This window comes from Cervus canadensis, chromosome X, assembly GCF_019320065.1.
Source record: "Cervus canadensis isolate Bull #8, Minnesota chromosome X, ASM1932006v1, whole genome shotgun sequence".
Lineage (NCBI taxonomy): Eukaryota > Metazoa > Chordata > Mammalia > Artiodactyla > Cervidae > Cervus > Cervus canadensis.
This window is the reverse complement of record NC_057419.1, coordinates 110,483,905-110,506,174: the sequence shown is the minus strand read 5'-3', so window position 1 is coordinate 110,506,174 and position 22,270 is coordinate 110,483,905. Positions and strand designations below refer to the sequence as shown.

Here is a 22,270-nt window from a genome sequence, read left to right as displayed (position 1 = left end):
TTAAAGCTCATCTCCATCCCTCAATAAAGTATACTTATATTCACTGGGTGCTTTGGAAGGAGCTCTCAGGTGGACTGCTTACTACATCTTAGACTTCCTATCCTGAGGCTGTATCAGTTGGGTCAGGACCATGATGGAATTATTTGTGTAGTTTTCTAGAATGTGAGTCAAATATGAACTGCTTGAGTTTTTCAGGAATTGCTACATCACTGAAGTCTGCAAACACACGCATATGCCTAAAGCTGTCAATAGCTATCACAGGGCAATCTGCTGGAGTTTTCTGTATGTGCAGAAGACAATGTCTAAATGTGTCACCATCAGCATGTAAAAATTTATTGTACATTTTTCACTTATTAATTGTTGGCCTACTTCATTTTGGAACATTTCTAAACTTTCTGTATCTTCTTTCATACAATGGAACCATATGAGAAAAGGCAGTCCTTCTTCTGTCAATCTCACTCCATTTCAAATGCTATTTCTCAGACAAGAGGAACACATTTATCTTGAATCTAATTGTAAGTCTCATCAAAATTTGTCATAGATTCCAAGTACAACATATTTGGAGCAGAAAGCCCTGATGGTTTGTAAATTATGTTGTCTCCATTGAATCTTTCTGGTTTTGAAACAACCCCAAATGCAGCTAGCTAGGAAGGCACAATCATCATGCAAAATATTTGCTACTCTTTCAAAAACTCTATAGTTTTCTGAATCTTTTTGCTCAAAATATCTAATGATATTTCTTTTGCTGTGGACAAGAGTGGTGATTTCTGCTAAGTCATGAAGTTCTTGAAGGGGTCACTTTTTTGTTGCCTGATGTAATCTGCAAGTTCTTTCACTTGTCACTACCCCTGTATCCTCTCTTCATCATCATCCTATTATGCAATGATTTGAAGGTTGTGCATTTGCTTATCCTGTATCTCTGGGCTATATCAGCGTGCTGATCACAGTCAACTTTGGCAAACACTACTTGATTTGCATTTGTATATTCTTCCTTAATGACATTGGAAGCTTCCTCAAAAATTGTGTGCAACAATCTGCTTTTTTACCACTTTTAGTTCCACAGAACCATGGAAGCATGCAAGTAATACCTCATTTGTCTTGGTTTCTGAGACAGATAAGAGTGAAGCTCTAGACTAGCAATATTCCATGGCACTTTCTGACAGTTGTCTTTAGCTCCAATACTTGAATATTTTTCTAAGATGATTTTTTTCCTTCTTTTTCATTGTTTTCTTCTTTTTTGTATTACTTTAGTAATGTTCATGTCTACAAACTCAGGTGACTAAAAATTAGGTACATTAAAGTATAATGTTCAAGGTTTCACATAATAAGAAAATACCAGAATTAGAGGAATCAGAGATCTTGATAACAATATCATCATGGGAATCAAAGCAGTTAGAATTGCATTGTAATATTTACGAGAACTGAACGAAGAGCTGAGATCCACGGCATTACATAAGAAACTTCTCCAAAGTCCCATTTTGGTCCCTCTCCTCTTGAGTGGAGTAACTGGAAGGCTACTGAGAATCCACTAAAGACCATGATTTTATTTTGGCTAAGATAATAAAGAGCCATTCTAATGGAAACTGGCCAAGGGCTTTGCCAGTTTCTTTAGGGCCATTTCTGATATCTGGCCATGTCAGCATGTCACACAATAAGACTCCTTAAAAAAATAAAACCAAAAAAGAAGGTAACTAATTCATAATAAAGATTTATTAAGTTATTGAAGGGTACAAGCTACTTTATTCATTCCACTCAAGACTGAAAATTTAGTATCAGTTTAACATTTCAAGGCTCTATTCTCCTCTTCCTTCAAGAAGACTTCTCTGATTCTGCCAGTGAGAAGAAATTTTTTTCTTTTCAGAAATCTACAGCTGTACTTCTCAAATTTAATGGGCATATATGAATCAGCCAGGTACACTGCTAAAGGGCCAGTTCTCAATCAGTAGGCCTAAGGTGAGGACACTGGAAGAAGCAAGATCTACAACCCACTTCTACAAATACCTTAAGGGCACCTATCACTCTCACTTTGGAATTCTAATTATTTACACATACACCTTCTCTTCCCCACTGAATTATAAATTCCTTGGAAGTATGACTGTTGTTGTTTAGTTTCTAAGTCATGTCGGATTCTTTTGCAATCCCATGGACTGTAGCCCGCCAAGCTCCTCTGTCCATGGAATTTCCCAGGCAAGAATACTAGAGTAGGTTGCCATTTCCTTCTCCATGACCTACTGATCTTAAAATTCATATAGTATTCATGATTTTTCAAGTGATAGTGTTTTCTTGTTACTGTTATCTAATTTTTCTACATATAGTTCATTTTGATCAGAGAATGTTCAATGTATCATTTCTGCCAGCTTCAACTGAATTTTACTGTCCCACCTAACCTCACCTGGTATCTTTCATACCTGCATACATACCTGCATGTGTTATATTTGGCACCCCTTCCTCATACATTTTTGTTGTAGGTTACAGAGTGTATACTGATTTCTTTTCATACTGGTTAATTTAGATGATTTCTGAAAGAAGGAGGCAATAAAATCTTTACTTCAGTGGTCTTCAAATCTTTGCACGTTTTAATGTTGACTCTTTTTTTCATATGTGTAAGGAGGTACAAGGAATATAATTTTCCACAGATTGTGAATAAAATAAAAACCATTGAAGCATTATCTCCTTTAAATATACACAGTTCCTATTTTTCTTTGACCTCATATATCCATTCCATACCCCCAGTATTTTTATCTTAGTATATTTTTATACTGGAATGTCTATAGTTAAGTCACATCAAAATACATATGTAAATTGAAATTAACTTAAAAAATTTTCTATTGGCACAAAGTTCTATATGCCTTTCTTCTGAACTGCATCATAATTATCACTATTACACAATTTTAAAAAGAATATAACATGTTTAATTACTTTATTAAATGTTTTATTAAATAATTATTGACTATTAAATATTTATTAAATAATTATTAATCATTAATTACTTTATTTATAATATTAAATAAAAATGTTTAATATTTATTAAGTCATTAAATTTATTAAACCTAAAAATAAAATTTTATTGCAAATTCATTTCTGAATGCATTGTATGAGGATAGGTTCTCTTTTAACTTAGGTATCTCTTAACTGATACTACTTTCTGACAGAATTAGACAAGGTTCAGCATCAATTCTATCCCTCTTTCACATTTTTGTATGTGGGAGGGCTAGGAGACTTTTTTCACATAAACAAGTATTAAAAGGAGTTTGTTATAGCAAAGTCACTCAATTCCCTGAACTCCTTTCGAATCATATGCTCTAATCACTTAGTCATATTTCATAAAAAAATTATGTTTAATGATCTATCAGTGGGCAAGTTTATTAAACCTTCTACTATCTTTACTCAGTCTGATCAGTTTCAGGAGAGAATATATAAGGAGAGGATATGGAAATAGATATAGAGTACCTCTGTATTCCCAGGGGTCTATTTACCCCAACTCGAATATTTTACTCAACCACCTTACAACTGGAAATTTCTGTAATATAATTTTATTAAAAAAATGAAAAAACTTGAAGCAAAAGGTTAGCATTTGTTAATATCAGATGTGGTATATGGGTGTGTCTCTTCTAGTTCTCTGTATACTTTTCTCTGAATTTAAACTGTCTCATATAACATAACTCATTTCATCTTGACAATGGTTAAAAAAACCCAATGAGAACATTTTGCTCAAGTTTGAGTACAAGTCCACCCATTATCTAGCACATCTAATTCCACTGTGGCATGTAGTTGCTTTGACTTCTCAGACTTCACTGTGAAGTTCAAGATGTACTTTTTTAAAACAACCATTTAAAATAACTATTCTCAAATCCACTGAGAAAGTGTGTAGAGAATGTGGATGCTTATCAAGTTTAAAAGCCCCAAATATGGCTGATGGGTGTTTATGTTTAACCAGCCTCCACCACCACCCCATCACCACTCACCATAACCACAACCACACACAATGAAAATTTGCTGTGTAGCAGGATCCTCGAGAACAGGATTATAGCCAAAGTTTGATAACCAGGAAATCTGGCCTTGGGAACCGATGAGGTTGGGATAGTGTAAAGAACCACTCTGAGCCTGGACTGAGAGGGGGAGGTGTTGGGAGAGAAAGGATACATGTATATATATGGCCCAGTCCCTTTGCTCTTCAACTGAAATGATCACATCATTAATTGGCTATAGCCTAATATAAAATTATTAATAGCAGCAGTTACATTCCCTCTCCTTCACCCTATTTATTAAAGTTTGAAGTCATATAAAGTAAAATGAAAACAAAACAAAACAAAAAAGAACCACTCTGAAACTACCTGGCCTGAAAGAGGTAGCATAAATGGTAAATACTAACCTTGACTACACAGCTTAGATGGCCCAAAGCCAAAAGTGTTCATTGAGTAATACAAAACCAAGGTCTATGAAGATCATTGCAAAAGCAGTCTGTTAGATGAAAAGAAGTACAGACTGATAGGCCTGGGGACCTGGGTTTCCACCCTGGTTCTCCTACCTTGTGCTAGCTTAGTGATCTTGAACACGTTCCTTAAGCTATGCAAAGCCTACTGTCATTGCATATAAACTGGGGGTTATAATAACTATCTGAAAAGACTGTTGTGAGAATTAAGTTAAATGAGATGATTTTATGTTATAGGTCCTGGTCAGACCTGCACAGAATAAGCATTCACTCAAAGCCTGTTTTTCTATCATTTTCTAAAAGATATTTTTATATGATTTTACATATAAGAGGTAGAGACGAATAAACAGATAAACACATAAATGATAGTTTGCCATTGGGAAGTGTATGAGTTCTAGGTAGACACTGATATGCAAGTTTGGGGTAGTGCCCTGGTTAAAGGGCTCTGGTGTCCAACTGTCTGTGTACAATTCCCGGCTCTGCCATGTTCTACATACATAAACATAGACAAATCACTTCACCTCACTGTGCTCAGTCCCTCAGCTATAATAGCACTGCTATAGACTGAATGTGTCCCCCTAAAATTCATGTTGAAACTTAATTCCCAGTGTGATGATGTTAGGAGATGGGGCCTTTGGGAGGTGATTAGGTCTTAAGAATGGAGCCTTCTTGATCGGGACTAGTGCTCTTACAAAAGAGACCCCAGAGGGCTCCCTATTTCCTTCCATCATGTGAGGACACCACAAGAAGCTGGCCATTTATGAACCAGAAAGTATGCCCTCACCAGACACTGAATCTGCCAGCAACTTGATCTTTGATTTCCCAGACTCGAGAACTGTGAGAAACAAATTTCTTTTGTTTATAAGCCACTCAGTCTAAAAGACAAGTGACTTCCTCATGGAATTGTTCAAAGGACTGAAAAGGGATAATCAATGAGATGCTTTAGCATTGTGATTGGCACATACTAAATAGTGTTTGTTATTTTACACAAAAACACACCCAACTTTATTCAAAGCCTTATTCCCAACAAACCACGCCTCTATGACTTTCTAGTACAGTTGGTTCTTCAAATAACTACTAAATGAAGGCTTTTACTGACAACCAAGGTGAGCAGTCATTCCTTTACAGCCTTCTTTCTCAAAGTATATTCTTCAGAGATCAGCAACATCAGTGTTACCTGGGAGCTTATTACAAATGCACAATCTCAGGATTTGCCTGGTGGTCCGGTTGTTAAGATTTTGCCCCCTAGAACTGTGTCCCCCTAAAATGCAAGGGATGCAGGTTCAATCTCTGGTCCAGAAACTAAGATCCCACATGCTGTGTGGCATGGCTAATTTTTTTTTTAATGCAGAATCTCAAGCCTCACCCCAAACCTACTACATCAGAATCTGCATTTTAACAGGATGCCCAGGTGTTTCCAAAGCATGTCATAGATTGAGAAGTGCTAATTTTCATCTCCGCCGAGTCACTTGGCTTCCCAGGTGGCACTAGTGGTAAAGAACCTGACCGCCAATGCAGGAGATGTAATGATCATGGGTTCGATCCCTGGGTCGGGAAGATCCCCTGGAGGAGGGCATGGCAACCCACTCCAGTATTCTTGCCTGGAGAATCCCACGGACAGAAGAGCCTGGAGGGCTACAGTCCATAGTGTCGCAAACAGTTGAATGTGACTTAATAGCTAACGCACACACATGCACAACCTAATTGGCGTGAAGCAGTATCTCACTATGGTTTTGATTTGCATTTCCCTAATATAGCCCACCAGGCTCCTCTGTCCATGGAATGTTCCAGGCAAGAATACTGGAGTGGGTAGACATTCCCTTCTCCAGAATAAAAGTGACAATGAAGTGTTAGTCGCTCAGTCATGTCTGACTCTTTGCGACCCCATGAACTGTAGCCTGCCTAGCTGCTCTTTCCATGGGATTCTCCAGGCAAGGATACTGGAGTGGGTAGCCATTCCCTTCTTCAGGGGACCTTCCTGACCCAGGGATTGAACCTGGGTAATGAGTATCTGTTATATATTTGTCACCCACTTTTATATCTTCTTTGGAGAAATGTACATTCAAGTCCTTGCCAATTTTTTGGTTCTTTTGTTGTTGTTATTGAGCTGTATGAGTTTTTTTTTTTTAATTAGGATATTGCTGTTGTTCAGTCGCTAAGTCGTGTCTGACTCTTCGTGATCCCTTGGACTGCAGCACTCCAGGCTTCCCTGTCCCTCACCATCTCCCAGAGTTAGCCCAAGTTCATGTCCATTGAATCGGTGATGCCATCCAACCATCTCATCCTCTGTCGCCTCTTCTGCCTTTGGTCTCTCCCAGCATCACAGTCTTTTTCAATGAGTAGGCTGTTTGCTTCAGGTAGCCAAAGTACTGGAGCTTCAGGATATTAAGATATTATTCCCTTATTAAATATTTGATTTGCAAATATTTTCTCTGACATTGTGAGTTGCCTTTTTACTCTGTTCATAGTATTTCTTTGATGCACAGAAGTCTTTAGTTTTGATGAAGTTCAGTTTATCTATTTTTTCTTTTGTTGCCTGTGCTTTTGGTGTCATATATAAGAAGCCACTCCCAAATCCATTTTTATGAAGGCTTCCCCTATGCTTCATTCTAAGAGTCTCATAATTTTAGTTCTTATATTTAGGTCTTTGATCCTCTTTGTGCTAATCTTTGCATATGATATGAGGTAAGGATCCAACTTCATTCTTTTATTAATACATACACATATCCAGTTTCCCCAGGATCACTTGTTAAAAGACTGTCATTTTCCCATTGAATGATCTTGGCATCCTTGTGAAAAATCAATTGACCTTAGATATATGGATTTATTTCTAGACCCTGTTCTATTCCATTAATCTATATATCTATCCTTATTCCTTTATTGACAATTTTTTTTCTTTTAATAGTTTTGGCTGCACTGGGTCTTTATTGCTCTGCCCCGGCTTTCTCTAGTTGTGGTGAGGGAGTGAGGTTACTCTTCATTGTGGTGCACAGGCTTCTCATTGCAGTGATCTCGCTTGTGGAGCACAGCTCTAGGTATGCAGGCTTCAGTAGTTGTAGCACATGGACTCAGTAGTTGCAGCTTGCGGGCTCTAGAGTGTGGGTTCAGTAGTTGTGGCACATGGGCCTAGCTGCTCTGTGGCATGTGGAATCTTCCTGGACTGGGGATTGAACCCATGTCCCCTGCATTGGCAGGTAGACTAGTGGTCTACCACTAGACCACCAGGAAAGCTCCTACCAACACTGTTAAAAATTACTGTATCTTTTCGGTCAAGTTTCGAAACAGGGACGTGTGACTCCTTGCTATTGACTGAATGCTTGTATCTTTCCAAAATCACATGATGACATCCTAACCTCTAGGGTGATGGTGCTTGGATGTGAAGTCTTTAGAAGGTGATCAGCTCATGAGAGCAGAGGTTTCATAAATGAGATTAGTGCCCATATAAAAGAAACCCTGTAGAGCTCCCTTGTCTCTTCTGCTATACGAGGACACACTGGGAAGATAGCCATATATGAACCAGAAAGCAGGTCCTCACCAGATGACAAATCTGTTGTGCTACATACATTCTTGGACTTCCTAGCCTTCAAAACTGTGAGAAATAAATTTCTGATGTATGTAAGCCATTCAGTCTATGATATTTTGTTACAGCAGCCTGAATGGATGGAGACACTCCTTCAGATTTGTTTTGCTTCTTTAAAACTCTTTTTGGCTACTCAGAGTCCCTTGAAATTTTACATGAATTTTAGGATCAACTTTTCCATTTATGTAAAAATGAGGGGGGTATTTGACATCTGACTCTATGGACATGAGTTTGAGCAAGCTTCGGGAGTTGGTGATGGATAGGAAGTCTGGCATGCGGTGGTCCATGGGGTCGCAAAGAGTCAGACATGATTGAGTGACTGAACTGATGGGGGCTATTGTGATATTGACAGGAATTGCATTGAATCTTTAGATCAATTTAGGGAGTATTAGATAGTAATAATATTAAATCTTCAAGTTCATGTACACAGGGTTTTTTCCCATTCATTTAACTCTAATTTCTTTCAGCAATGTTTGTAATTTTCAGTGTATAAATCTTGTACCATCTTGGTTAAATTTCTTGCTATTGTGAATGAAACTGTTTACTTTAAATTCCTTTATGAATAGTTTATTACTAGCATATAAAGTTACAATTGATCACTTTATGTTGAACTTATATCCTGAAAAATTTCTGAACTTGTTTATTAGCACTAATAGTTTTTCTGGATGCTCTAGGAATTCTATATATAATATCATGGAATTTCTATATATATGATCATGTCATCTGAAAATAGAGATAGTTCTACTTAATTTCAATTTGGATATCTTTTCTTTATTTTTCTTGCTTAATTGCTCTGACTAGGACTTCCTGTACAATGTTGAATAGAACTGGGGAAAGCAAGTTGCATGTCTTGTTCCTGATCTTACAGAGAGAGTTTTCAGTCTTTCACCATTAAATATGATGTTCACTGTGAGTTTTTCATAAATGCACTATATCATGTTGAGGAAGTGCCCATCAATTTCTAATTTGTTGAATATTCTTATCATAAATAGGGAAATCTAATTTTATCAAATGCTTTTTTCTGCATCAGTTGAGATAATCATATGAGTTTTCTCCCCCTTCATTCTGTTAGTATGGTATATTACATTATGAACTGAATCATGTCCCCCTCAAAAAAAAAAAAGCGTATGTTGAAGCCCAAGCCCTCAATGTGACTGTATTTGAAGAGAGGGCCTTTAAGGAGGTAATCAGATTAAATGAAGTAATAAGGATAGAGTGTTAATCCTGTAGGACTGGTATGCCTACAAGAAGAGGAAGAGACACTAGGAGTGCATGAGCACAGAGGAAGTGCCATGTGAAGACACAGCAAGAAGTAAGCAAGGGAGAAGACTCACTAGAAACCAACCAGCACCTTGATCTTAGACTTTCAGCCTCTATATCTGAGAAAATAAATTTCTGTTATTTAAGCCACCCAGGCTGTGGCGTTCTGTTAAGGCAGTCCTAGTAGACTAATATACATTGACTGTTCTTTTCCTTAATGTTGAACTCCTTGCATTCTTTAGACAAATCTCAACTGCTCATGGTTTAGAGTCCCCTTAATATACTGCTGGATTTGGTTGCTAGTAATTTGTTGATGATTTTTACATCTATATTTGTAATGGATATTGATCTGTAGTTTTCTTTGCTTGTGAGGTCTTTGTCTGGCCTTGATAGGAGAATGCTGGTTTCAAAGAATAAATTAGGGAATAATCCCTCCAAAATTACATATTTTGGAAGAGTTTCAGAAGAATTTGTGTTAACACTTTTTAAAATATTTTGTAGAATTCATCTGGTCCTAGGTTTTTCTTTGTGGAGAGGTTTTTGATTACTGATTCAATCTCAGTTTGTTATGAGTCTACTTAGATTTTCTATTTCTTCTTGAGTCAGGTTTGGTAGTTTGTTTCTAGGACTTTATCCATTTCATCTAGAATATCTAATTTTTTGGCATGCAATTGTTCACAGTACTATCTTACAATATTTTTTATTTCTGTAGGTCTATAGTAATGTCAGCTTCATTTCTGATTTTAATAATTTGAGTCTTCTTTTTGTGTTTCTTGGCCAGTCTGGCTAGAGGTTTGCCAATTTTTTGATCTTCCTGAGGAACCAACTTTGGGTTTTATTGATTCTATTGCTTTTCTCTTATGTACTTTAAAAATTTTCTACTCTAAACTCAATCCTTCCTTTTGCTACAGTAGGATTTAGTTTTCTCTTTTTTTCCTTTATGGTGCAAAGATACAGGTTATTGATTTGAGATCTTTCTTCTTTTGCAATGTAGGTGTTTATAGTCATAAATTTCTCTCTGAGCACTGCTTTCATTGAATCCCTTAAGTTTTGGTATAGTATCTTTTCACTTTCATTTACCTACAAGTGTTTTATAATTTCCCTTGTGATTTCATTTGATCCATTGGTTGTTTAAGAGTGTGCTGTTTAATTTCCACATATTTGTGAACTTTTCAGATTTACTATTTTAATGATTTCTAGTTTCTGTTGAGTTGGAGAAATTACTTTACAGGATTTCAATATTTTAAAATTTACTGAGACTTGTTTTGTGGCCTAATTTATGGCCTATGTCTCTTAGTGTTCCAAGTGCACATCAGAAAAATGTATAGTCTGGTGCTGTTGGATACAGTGTCTGTTGGTATATAACATTTCGTTATTGATCTTCTCATTATTCTATCCATTTTTTAAAGTGAGGTATTTAAATATTCAACTATTATGGAGAACTATCTATTCTATTTCATTTCTGTCAGTTTTTGGCTCTTATATTTTGGGGCTCTATTATTAGTTATGTATATATTTATAATTATTGGATCTTCTTAATGAACTACTTTTTTTATCAACAAATAGTGTCATTCTTTGTCCCTTATAATGATTCTTTAATTAAGGTGATCCTCTTATAAAGTGAATATAGCTGGATCATTTTTATTAAAAGTTTTTAATAAAATTTCAGAAAAAGTGAGGGAAAAGTATAGAGATTTCTCATATATCCTCTGCCCCACACATGCATATCTACCCTCATTATCAACATTCCCACCAGAGTGGTATATATGTTACAATTAATGAACATACATTAACACATCATAATCACTCAAAGTTCATAGTTTATATTAGGGTTCATTCTTGGTGCTGTATATTCTATGGGCTGGACAATTGTGTAGTTACTTTCACCCAACTTTATCAAATTGAAGAAGTTCCACTCCAGCTTATTAAGAGTTCAGTGTGGATTTGTCAAATGCTTTCTCTGCATTTATTGATATGATCATGTGATACTTTTTCTTTTTTGTCTGTTGATAAGATAGATTGCATTGATTTTCAAGTGATGAGTCAGCCTTGCACACCTGGGATAAATCCCATTAGTCATGGTATATAATCTTTTTTATACATTGTTGGATTCAATTTGCTAATATTTTGATGAGGATTTTTCCATGTTCACGAGCAATATTGGTCTGCAGTTTTCTTGTAATGTCTTGTCTGGTTTTGATATTAGGGCAATGATGCCCTCGAATGAGTTAAGATGTATTCCCTCTGCTTATATTCTCTGAGATTGTAAAGAATTGCTATAATTTCTTTTTTAAATGATTGGTAGAATTCACCAGTGAACCCAATCTGGGACAAATGCTTTCTATTTTGGAAGGATATTATTGATTCAGTTTCTTTAGATACAGGCATATCTGTTATCTGTTTCTTCTTGTGTGAGTTTTGGCAAATTGTGTCTTTCAAGGAATTGGTCTAGTTCATCTAGGTTATCAAACCTGTGGGCTTAGAGTTGTTCATAGTCCTCCTTCCTTATCATTTTCCACTGTTGTCTGAAAGCAGACATTGTATGACCTTAGTCTTTTAAATTTGTTAAGTTGTGTTTTATGGCCCAAACTGTAGCTATCTTGGTGACTATTCCATGGTAGTTTGATAAGAAAGTGTATTCTGCTGTTGTTAGAAGTAGTCTAGAGATATCAGTTATATTCAGTTGACTGATGGGTATTATTCAGTTCAACTCTGTTCTTACTGATTTTCTGTCTGTTGGATCTATCCTTTTCTGAGAGAGGGATGTTGAAGTTTTCAAGTATAATGGTAGATTTATCTATTTCTCTTGGCAGTTCTATTAGTTTTTGCCTCACATAGTTTGATGCTCTGTTGTTTTCCTTCTAACACTGGCTCTCCTCCTAGGCTACTGGTTTTCAAGGCTGCCACTGAGTTGGGGAGAGGAGGATGTAAGTAGGGAAAGTTAAAACACAACAAAGTCTTCTATTCTTATCAAAGTCCAGCTATTTTTCTTGAATAAAATTCTCCATGGATTTTTGAAGCCTTTGGTTAATTTCTAGAAAAAGTTGTGAACAAGTTGAGTTTGATAAATTTGCCAGTGTTTTCCCTGCTTTCATGGAGGAATGACTTTACTCCTCTATTCCGCAAGTGCTTCTCTCTATTGCTTTTTGGCTCTAGTCCCACACTATCTCTGTGGCTTTGGGCTACTCACGTTACTTCTCCACGCTTTCTTCCTCTGTACAATGTAGAGGGGTCTGTGAGTGTGAAGGCCAGATAATCTTAAGATTTGAGATTAGGATGTAAGTTATAATTGACATATAAAACAGTATTGTTTCATAGTTTAATGGTAAGCATTAAAAAAACATTTCTTAGTGGTATATAAGAGAGCATCTTACTAGTATGGCATCTTAGATTCCATGAGATACATTAAGTTAGTCATGTTCAGGCTTTGAAAGTGAAGTGAAAGTGAAAAAAGGGGCTTTAAGGCTCATTAAATTCATAGCCATTTGGTTCAAGCTTTAAGCCCTGGGTCCAGGGTCTATCATTAGACTTCTCAAACACCCCCTTCTCTATAAACCTGGGAAAAGGGGTAAACTTCAAACCTGTTGATTTTTAATCCTAGATCACTAAAACTGGCAGAAAGCCTAGAGATCAATGTCCAACCTCCTCTGCAAAATGATTTCTCAATGACCCAGAGGCTTACTGGCAGAGTGAAACTTAGAACCATGGTTTCTTGCTCTTCTCTACTAGACCAAGCTACGTCTCTTGCATCCCTTTCCTCTCAGCTTCACATTTATCTGCCTATCATTTTTTTCCCTATCATTGCATAGTTGTGCTCCTTGCCTTAATGGGCAATTAGAATGGAGACAGCTACACATTTTAAAAATCATTAAATCATGTTTGTATTTTAAGTAATGTGATTTCCATTTGGACATGAGTAAAAATGCGAAGATAAGCCAGAGGCCCATTGCAAACCAGATTCTCCTTCCAGGCAGCAGCCAGATCACTATTGGCAAGAAAGAGAGGGCTAGTGGCGGCCATTGTTAACCCTTTGTTGTTGATGTTTACTTGCTCAGTCATGTCCAACTCTTTTGCAACCCCATGGACTGTAGCCCACCAGACTCCTCTGACAATGAGATTTCCCAGGCAAGAATACAGGAGTGGGTTGCTATTTCCTTCTCCAGGGGATCATCCCAACCAAGGGATTGAACCACATCTCCTGCATTGGCAGGCAGATTCTTTAACACTGAGCCACCAGGGAAGTCCCTTAGTGGTAACCAAAATGTTTATAAGTCAATTAGGTCAGAAAATTAAGGTTTTAGTCTCTGCTCTGACAATATCTGGCTGGCTGTATGACCTAAGGTCTTGGTTGGTGGGGCAATACTTGGTCTGAGGTTTCTGAAGTGAAAATGGAATAATCTGGGAGGCAATATTTTTAGGAGAAGATGGATCAAAAGCTAAAGACACAAGATCGGGCAGGTTCAGGGTGGTATGCCCATAGACTCAAAGGCTAAACAGATGAAGATTAAAAACCTCAAAAAAGTATATACCCCTTGATGTAGAAATTCAGTTTCTAGGAATTTATTCTTTGTAAATAATAAGATAAACATACAAATGTGTGTATATAGGACTTCCCTGGTGGCTCAGTGGTAAAGTATCCACCTGCCAATGTAGGAGACATGGGTTTGATCCTTGGGTAAGGAAGATCCCCTGGAGGAAATGACAACCCACTTCAGGATTCTGGCCTGGGAAATCCCATGGACAGAGGACCTTGGTGGGCTACAGTCCATGGGATCACTAAAAAGTTGGGCACAACTTAGTGACTAAACAACAACGTGTGTGTATATAAGGATAAATACAGAAACACTATTCATTACAGTGAAAAATTGGAAATAATTGAATATTCATCAACATGTGGTTAAGTACATGATAGTTCCTCTTTACAGTACAATGTTATGCAGCCACTAAAAGTAAAAATGAATTATTTGTGGTCATGGAAATCTTTTCACGATTGATCAAAAGGCAAGTTATAGTGTCTGAAAGATAATTTCACGTGCATAAATTTAAAACACATGTGACTCTATATGCATAGGAAAAAAGACTGAAAGCATGTTCACTAAATGTTGCGTGGTTTCTTATGGTTGGTGGAGTTAATCCATTTTTTCTCAATTTTCTTGTCTATATTTTATATATCTTCTACATAGAATCTGGCATTTTTGAATAATTAAAAAGTTCAATGCTTAATAAAAAGCAAGAGAGATCATTTAAAGCAGAAGAGGCTAGAGAATTCCCTGGTGGTCCAGTGGTTAGGACTTGGTGTTTTCACTGCCAGGGTTCTGGGTTCAGTCCCTGTTCTGGGCACTAAGATCCTGTAAGCTGCACAGCATGGTCAAAAAGTAATGACAATAAATTTAAATCATTTTAAAAAATAAAGCAAAAGAGGCTAATAAACAGGGGAGACTATGGGAATGAAGCTGAAAAGATGGATCCTGGATGAAGCAGTGCTGACAGGGGAAAGGCAGAACTTTTCTTTGTGGTCAGAGCTGCTCTGACTTTCTGGAAGGCTATTGTGGGGGGAATATAGGGGAGGGATCCTGAGGATTGAAGGGCTTGTGTCCCAGAGCAAGACATGTCTTTGGCCTACATATCCACACAACCCTCCAAAGAACACCTAATCCAGCTCTCCAACAAGTGCTCTGTAAATGTTTAATGACTGAATAATGATAAACAGATACATAGCTATTAGTCACTCATCAAGGAACCATTTTTTTTTTACATAACACAGCAGAGGCAAAAACTGCACGATTTCAGGCAAATCTCCAAGTTAATTTTTCAGAAAAACACTTCATTTATAATATTCTGATACTTTCAAATAAACATATACACACAAAGAGATGACTCACCCTGTTGTATTTCCATAACTTACCCTGAGTTGGGGAGAAGATATGCCTCCAAGCCTACCATACTATAAAAGATTTATTACATTAAAATTACTTCTCATTTTTATAAAATGATTAAAGCCAAGCTTGCTTTGAAAGGATCTGGAACAGTCAGCTTTAATCTAGTTCTCCTGCTAGTGCTGACCAGCCAGGAGGTGTTGAACAGGTCATGTCCACCCCACCCCCTGAGGCCTCCATGTCTCCATCTATACAATCTACTAAAAACCCCCTCCATATCTAACAGAAAGATCTCCACAGTGGATAAAAGTTACAACGAGTCCCTATGTCACCTGTTAAAACTATAGAAGATTCTTTGCATTCCCACCCAAAGTCCTGGCTCCATGAGGGTTTCTGGTATTGAACATGCATAACTCTCTTCCCTCAATGGGATGATTCTGCTTGTGCTGACTCTCATGGGTCAGAGTCACCACTGAAAGGACTGGGAAGACAAACTGATCTCCAGAGACCCATGAGGACTGGTGGTAGGAAAGGAAGACCTCTCTCTGCTCAGCAGTGACCTCCATACATTAGACTCCTCCTCAAACAATCTCCATCTAGTATATTCCACCAATTGGTGAGATGTTGAGGTTGACCAATGGGTTTGCACATACATAGAAGCCATTCATCCATTGGTGTCTACTGTTTTTAATCAGCTCTATATGGGGAGGAAATGATCTTGTTCAAAGTTGTGCTGATTCCTTTGCAGGAGGGAGATGAGAGAAATAAAAAGGATATATGGACATGGAGAAAGAAGGTAATTCATTCACTGTATATCAGATTCCTCCTCATCAGTGATTCTGCTTTTCTTGGCTTATTATACATCCTTCCTTTCCATCTATATTTTGGATATCCAGAAATTATTGCTTTCCTCTATATTAGTTAAGGTCAGTAAAGCTAGCCTCTATAACTCAAAATTCAGTAGCAAAACAAAAAAAGGGTTGTTTTCCATTCAAGCCATAACCCAGTGCAAGCATTCCTGGTTAGGCAGCTCTTGCATTGTCATCCTGGATCCAGGCTCCTCTCATACTCAGAGCTGTTGTTTGTTGTTTTAGCCACGAAGTCATGTCTGACTCTTTGTGACCTCACGGACTGTAGCCAGCCAGGCTCCTTTGTCCATGAGATTTTCCAGGCAAGAATAGTGGAGTAGGTTGCCATTCCCTTCTCCAGGGGATCTTCCCAACCGAGGGATCGAACTCATGTCTCCCGTATTGCAGGTGGATTCTTTACCACTGAGCCACCTGGGAAGCCCAATGCTTAGAGTTCTCTCCATCAATCTGACTGAGATATGGGAAAGGGATTGAGGATTACCTGGAGTTGTTCTGGGCTAACTCTGGACAAAATTCACATCATTTACATTTGTTTCATGTGGAATAGTCACACGGCCACACCTTATTGCAGGGGAGCCTAGGAACAATAGTTGAACTAAATGCCTAAGAAGAGTAGAACATGAATATTGGTGAGTGCTAGGGGTCTCTGCAACAACCTCCAAGGTCAAGTCCTCCATTCTTTGATTTTCAAATAGGAATGCAAATCCCTAAGGCATTACAATAAATCTGGAGATAAGAAAAGACAAAAGGAAAATAAGTGGGTTTCCTGAAACTGACCATGACATGACTAATACCTTCTCCAAATAATCCAAAGGGAATAGTCGGCTCACAAATTAGAGGTTACTTGAATGAAGACAGAACTCTACTGACAGAAAGGATCTGCTTTCTGACAATGAAGCACTCAAGGGCTGAGTCACATAATTAGAGGTGATTGACAGGTGACACAAGCCACACACACTGCCTCTCAGCCTATAAATTATGCTGCTATTAGGGGAAGATACAATGAATGTGACCAATGGGAGATGTGCAATGGGAAAAGGTGCAGAACTCCGTATATGTTTGCAGACAGATTTGTAGACTTTGGGAGGCAGTGAGTTGAATGGAAATAGAGCAGCCTCTGGAGGCAGACAGTTTGGTTTGAAGGCCAGGACATGTCATTTACCAAGTCTATGGTCTTGGGAGAAGATCTCAGCTTCTGTTAAGTCTTGGTTTTCTCATCACTAAGATGAGTATATTAATGATACCTTCCTCACAGAGCTCCTGGGAAAGGTAAATAGTTAATGTAAAATTGATTGGCATGAAATTTGGCACAGAGAAGATGCCTAAGAGAGGGTCTCTTTTAAAAAAAATATTGGCAAACTAATTTCTCAATGTGGGGCCTACTGCTCTAGCCTATCCTCGACTCTCAGATATCCCACCAGACAAAGGAGAAAGGGGAGGGAATGAGAACAGAGAGCTAAGAGGGACCTGCAGGGGGGACTGGCAGGCCACAGCAAGGCTGTTAGTGAGTGAAGTGGAGGAACCTTTGCGGATAATATTAGTACCTATGTCCCAGGATTGTTTTGAGTGTTACATGAAATAGTAGTTCATGCTTAGCCCAGTGCCTGGCACATAACATCAGCCTGAGTACTCGTATTATTTATTTTTCTTCTGAACAAAAGGAGAGTGGTACCTACCAGCTGGGTAAGGAGAAAGGGAGAATAAATTATCGTGTCCCTTTGGGTGGTCTCCGCCTTCTCTGCAATGTACAGGGTGGGGTGGGGGTGCAATAGGGGTCTCGGGGGAGTCAGAAAGGCCTGGCCATGCTGCCACCATGGACACTGTCTTCCTCAGTCCAGCCTCAGAGGGGAATGTCTGAAGACAGGATGAGATCATGCCTGGAAAGTTCTTTGTGCTCCAGAGAAGAAAGATGTCCTGTACATTTAAGTCGCTATTATTTGCAGAGCCAAATGCCAGACTTTGAAATGCAGCCAGCCTCTCTTCAATATCTAGTTATGTTTCCACAGCACAGGATGAAAAAAAACCAACTGTTTATATGCAGTAGTATTTCTGGTAACTGAACTTATTAGTTTAAAAGGCAATATTTACCGAGCTCACAAAATAGCATGCTTTCTGTCCACAAAGACCTGTTTTAATTAAAGCTCTACCTTTAAAATTCATTAAAGTAATCAGTTCTAAGAGATTAGGAGGCCACGCATTAGATTTCAACCTGGGATTGCCACACATTCCCTTCTGCAGGTGCAGGAGGCCATGATTTCAACAACTGTGAAGATCTCTCCTTTCACTGGATTTCAGTTTTATTTAAAGACACTGGCTGGCTAGCCTCGGGAATTTGTCTTTTTTATTAGGCATGAGCGGCTCAGTCACCTACTAGGTGGATCACCTCATTATTCTCGTCACCTGGGCAGAGCCATGACTCAAAAGCCAGCTCTCCCAGGGCAGACGGGATGGGTTGGGGAAGGGGACTGTGGAGAGATGAAAAGCCACCATGTTCCCTGGCCACAAAGCGGCTTGGCTCTTACACCCTAGCCTCCTGGCTGTTCAGAGGAAAAGAGCTGGCTGGAAGAGCTCAGTGGGTGCAGCTTAGAGGCATAAGGCTATATCACTAACTACAACCACCACACGTGTAATTGCTACAACACACGGAGCACTTCCTCCACGCTAGGTCTACACAGCTTGTGTTTTAAGCCTCTTGGCAACCCTATGAGATGGGCGCTCACATCATCTTCCTTTCACACATGAGGACACTGAGGCTCGGGGAGGACAGGTCCCTGGCCAAAGCCCACATGGAGAGGAAGTGACAGGAAAGCAGCATAGGCAGAAAATGACTAGCCTTGGACCTCCACTGGGGCCACTTTCTTTTTTTAACTTATTTTTAATTGAAGGGTAATTGCTTTACAATATTGCTTTGGCTTCTGCCACACATCAACACGAGTTAGCCACAGGTATACATATGTCCCCTCCCTCTTGAACCTCCCTCCCACCTCCCACGCTTGGGGCCACTTTTTAGAGGTGAGCTCTGTGATGTCATTTCCCTGAGGTTTGGTTTGCTCATGTAGAAAGGATGGCCTCTCTCTGACAGTGTGATGGCAAGAATTTCATGTGGAGACACGAGGACAGCATTCAGCACACGCCCTGGCATGGAGGACACACACAATGCAGAGTAGCAATTCCTACCAGGAGACTGTAAAATGTGACGCTGACCACCCAGCTGTGGGAGAGAGTCAGCTCCCCTGCGCCTTGACAACCGCCCAGCAACCCCGAGTGGGAGAATGGAGGCAGGACAAGTGGCTTGCCAAGGGAAGAGGGGACCTCCATCAGCTGGTGCATGTGGGGGCGGGAAGGAGGGGGGCCGGGGAGGCAGAACTGTGAGTGCAGGGCCAGGGCGGCAGATGACCATCAACCCCACTCCTCGCAGCGGGAGTGGAGCTGAGGTTCATGCAAGGTACCGTGGCAGGGATCTTGGAGACAGGCTGACCGCACAGAACAATGAGACCTGGGAGGTGACAGCTGGCTCTGAAAAGGACTCAGTTCAGCCACTTCTCCCTGGAAAACAAGCTGTTGCCGCCAGACGGAAACACTAAGAAAGGCCCTTGACGGCACTCTTATCCAACTTCTTCACTGTCCACCTGGGCACACCAAGGCCCCATGAGCAGGAGTCTATTTTATGTCCAGAGAACAAGTGTCTACACTGGAGTTCAAGATGGCTCTGCCACCCGACTGGCTCTATGACCCTGACAAAATTACCTAGTCTCGTTATGCCCCAATTTTCTCCCCTGTAAAAGATCACATACTGCACAGAGTTTTTCAAGGATGAAATGAAAGAATGCCCGTAAAACTCTCAGCACAGTGCTTGGCACGCCCTCTAAGCTGGCTCAGGAATTGCCTGGCAGTCCAGTGGTTAAGACTGTGTGCTTCCAATGCAGGAAGCACAGGTTTGATCCCTGGTCAGGGAACTAAGGCCCCACAAGCTGTGCCGCATGGTCAAAAAATAAATAAATAAATAAAAATAAGCTGGCTTGCACCAGGTCTTGTGACAGTGGGTCTTCCCTACTAGTGCTCACTCAGTCATGTCAGACTCTTTGTGACCCCATGCACCATGGCCTGCCAAGATCCTCTGTCCCTGGGATTTCCCAGGCAAGACTACTGGAGTGGGTAGCCATTCTCTTCACCAGAAGATCTTCCTGACCCAGGGACTGAACCTGCATCTCCTGCACTGCAGGTGATTCTTTACCTGCTGAGCCATCGGGGCCTGGTGGTACTAATGCTCTCACTAATGCTCTATTCTGCAGGACTCTGGACAATGGCAGCCCTGTTTCACTTTTCCTGCTCCAAAAGCCCCCAAGAGTCTTCTCCAGGGGGATCTTCCTCACCAGCTGTGGCTTCTCCTGCAGAGATGACTGAGCCGGGCCTGCCACAGGCTTGGCATTTGGCAGCAGGTCCAGGTGTCCCTGAGGTGAGGCCATGCCCACCCCTACACCAGACTTGCTCCTTGGCCAGGCACCAAACGGGAAGCAGAGACTACAGTGGTATGCAAGCTGGATGCTGGCTTGGCCCTCAGTGATCACAAACAATACTCAATTGGGCAAGAAATAACAATATTCACATATTTATTTAACCACTATGGATTGAGCAAAATTTTGTGCCAAGTCCTATGCTCAGTGTTAGAGGGGTGCTGGTGCTATAAAAGCAGACAGCATCCCTGATGATCAGGTGCTTACAACCTAGTGAAGGGGATCGCCTAATTGAAACCATATACTTCCTGTTTTAATTACTTGCTAGGTGTGTAGGTGATGGAAGAAAAGAACCAGGTTGCTAGGAGAGTAGATAATGAAGGCTTGGCTGGGCTTGGAGGATCATAAAGGCAGTAACATTTGGTCTGAGCTCTAAAGGATGTGGCAACCCACTCCAGTATTCTTGCCTGGGAAATCCCATGGACAGAGGAGCCTGGTGGGCTACAGTCCATGGGGTTGCAGAAAGAGACACACATGACTTAGTGACTAAACAACAACTAAAGGATGTGCAATTCTCTAGGCAGAGGCTGCAGGAGGCAGGTTGGTAGGTGGGAGAAAGGCTTACAGGCAGAGGAAACTTTAAGGACGACACCAAGAAAGAAAACCCGTGACAAGTTGAAGGAGTTGAGAGATTGCTAGTTAGGCTGGGGGCAATCCCGGAAAGGAAGAATGGTACAGGATGAGGTGATGAGGTCAGTGGGCCCACGTCACTCAAGGTCTTTGGTCCAGGATCAGGAAACTTGCTTTTAAAAAGGCCAGTGGGGAACAGTCGATGGATTTTAAGCCAGAGACCAAGATGACCTGACTTAGGTTTTTGAAAGATTTGGCTGCCGTGCGGAGAATGGATTGTGGGGAGGCAGACCAGAGTGAGGGTGCAGGGACCTGCGTGGGTGCTATTATCCAGGAAGAGGTGATAACCACTCAGAGGAGGAGAGTGGGGAGAGCGAACGTGTGCAGTGGGTTGATCTGAGAGAGATGTCAGAGGTCTAACTGAAAAGCCTTGCCGATGAATCGAATGCGGAGTGTGAGGGAGCAGGAGGGGTCAGGAGTGACTCCTTCTCAGGCTGGTACCCTTGGTGGATGCTGGGAGCTATTCACATGGATGGGAAACCCCGGGGGAAGTGATGGTGTGGAGTGGGCTGGAAGGAAGGGGTATACCTTTTGAGATGAGTTGAACTGAGATGCCTGGGAAGCAGAGCAGTGAACAGCTGCATATATAGATCAGGAGCTTAGAGGAAAGGAGCTGGAAATCTAAATTCTGTCAGCTCAGTATAGAGGCAGGGATTGAAGGTGAGGCATGAATGAGCTCCTCAGCAGGGCATTGAGTGTGAGCATGGAAGACGTAACTCTGATCACCTCTATCAGATTAACGTCAGGGAGAGAACAGACAGAGAAGGCTAAGAAGAATAAGGCAGGCTGGGAGCTAGGAAAGTGAGGGTGTCAAGGAAAGAGTCATCATGGAACAAGATAGAAAGCCCAGAAATAAACCTGCACACCTATGGGTACCTTATTTTTGACAAAGGAGGCAAGAATATACAATGGGGCAAAGACAGCCTCTTCAATAAGTGGCACTGGGAAAACTGATACTACATGTAAAAGGATGAAATTAGAACACTTCCTAACTCCATACACAAAGATAAACTCAAAATGGATTAAAGACCTAAATGTAAGACCAAAACCCATAAAACTCTTAGAGAAAAACACAGGCAGAACACTCGATGACATAAATCAAAGCAAGA

At 40.1% G+C, this 22,270-nt stretch overlaps 1 pseudogene; it reads right to left on the bottom strand.

Moving 5' to 3' along the window:
- On the bottom strand, positions 1 to 20,483 carry LOC122435690 (annotated as a pseudogene).
- Between the last annotated feature and the right edge of the window lie 1,787 nt (positions 20,484 to 22,270).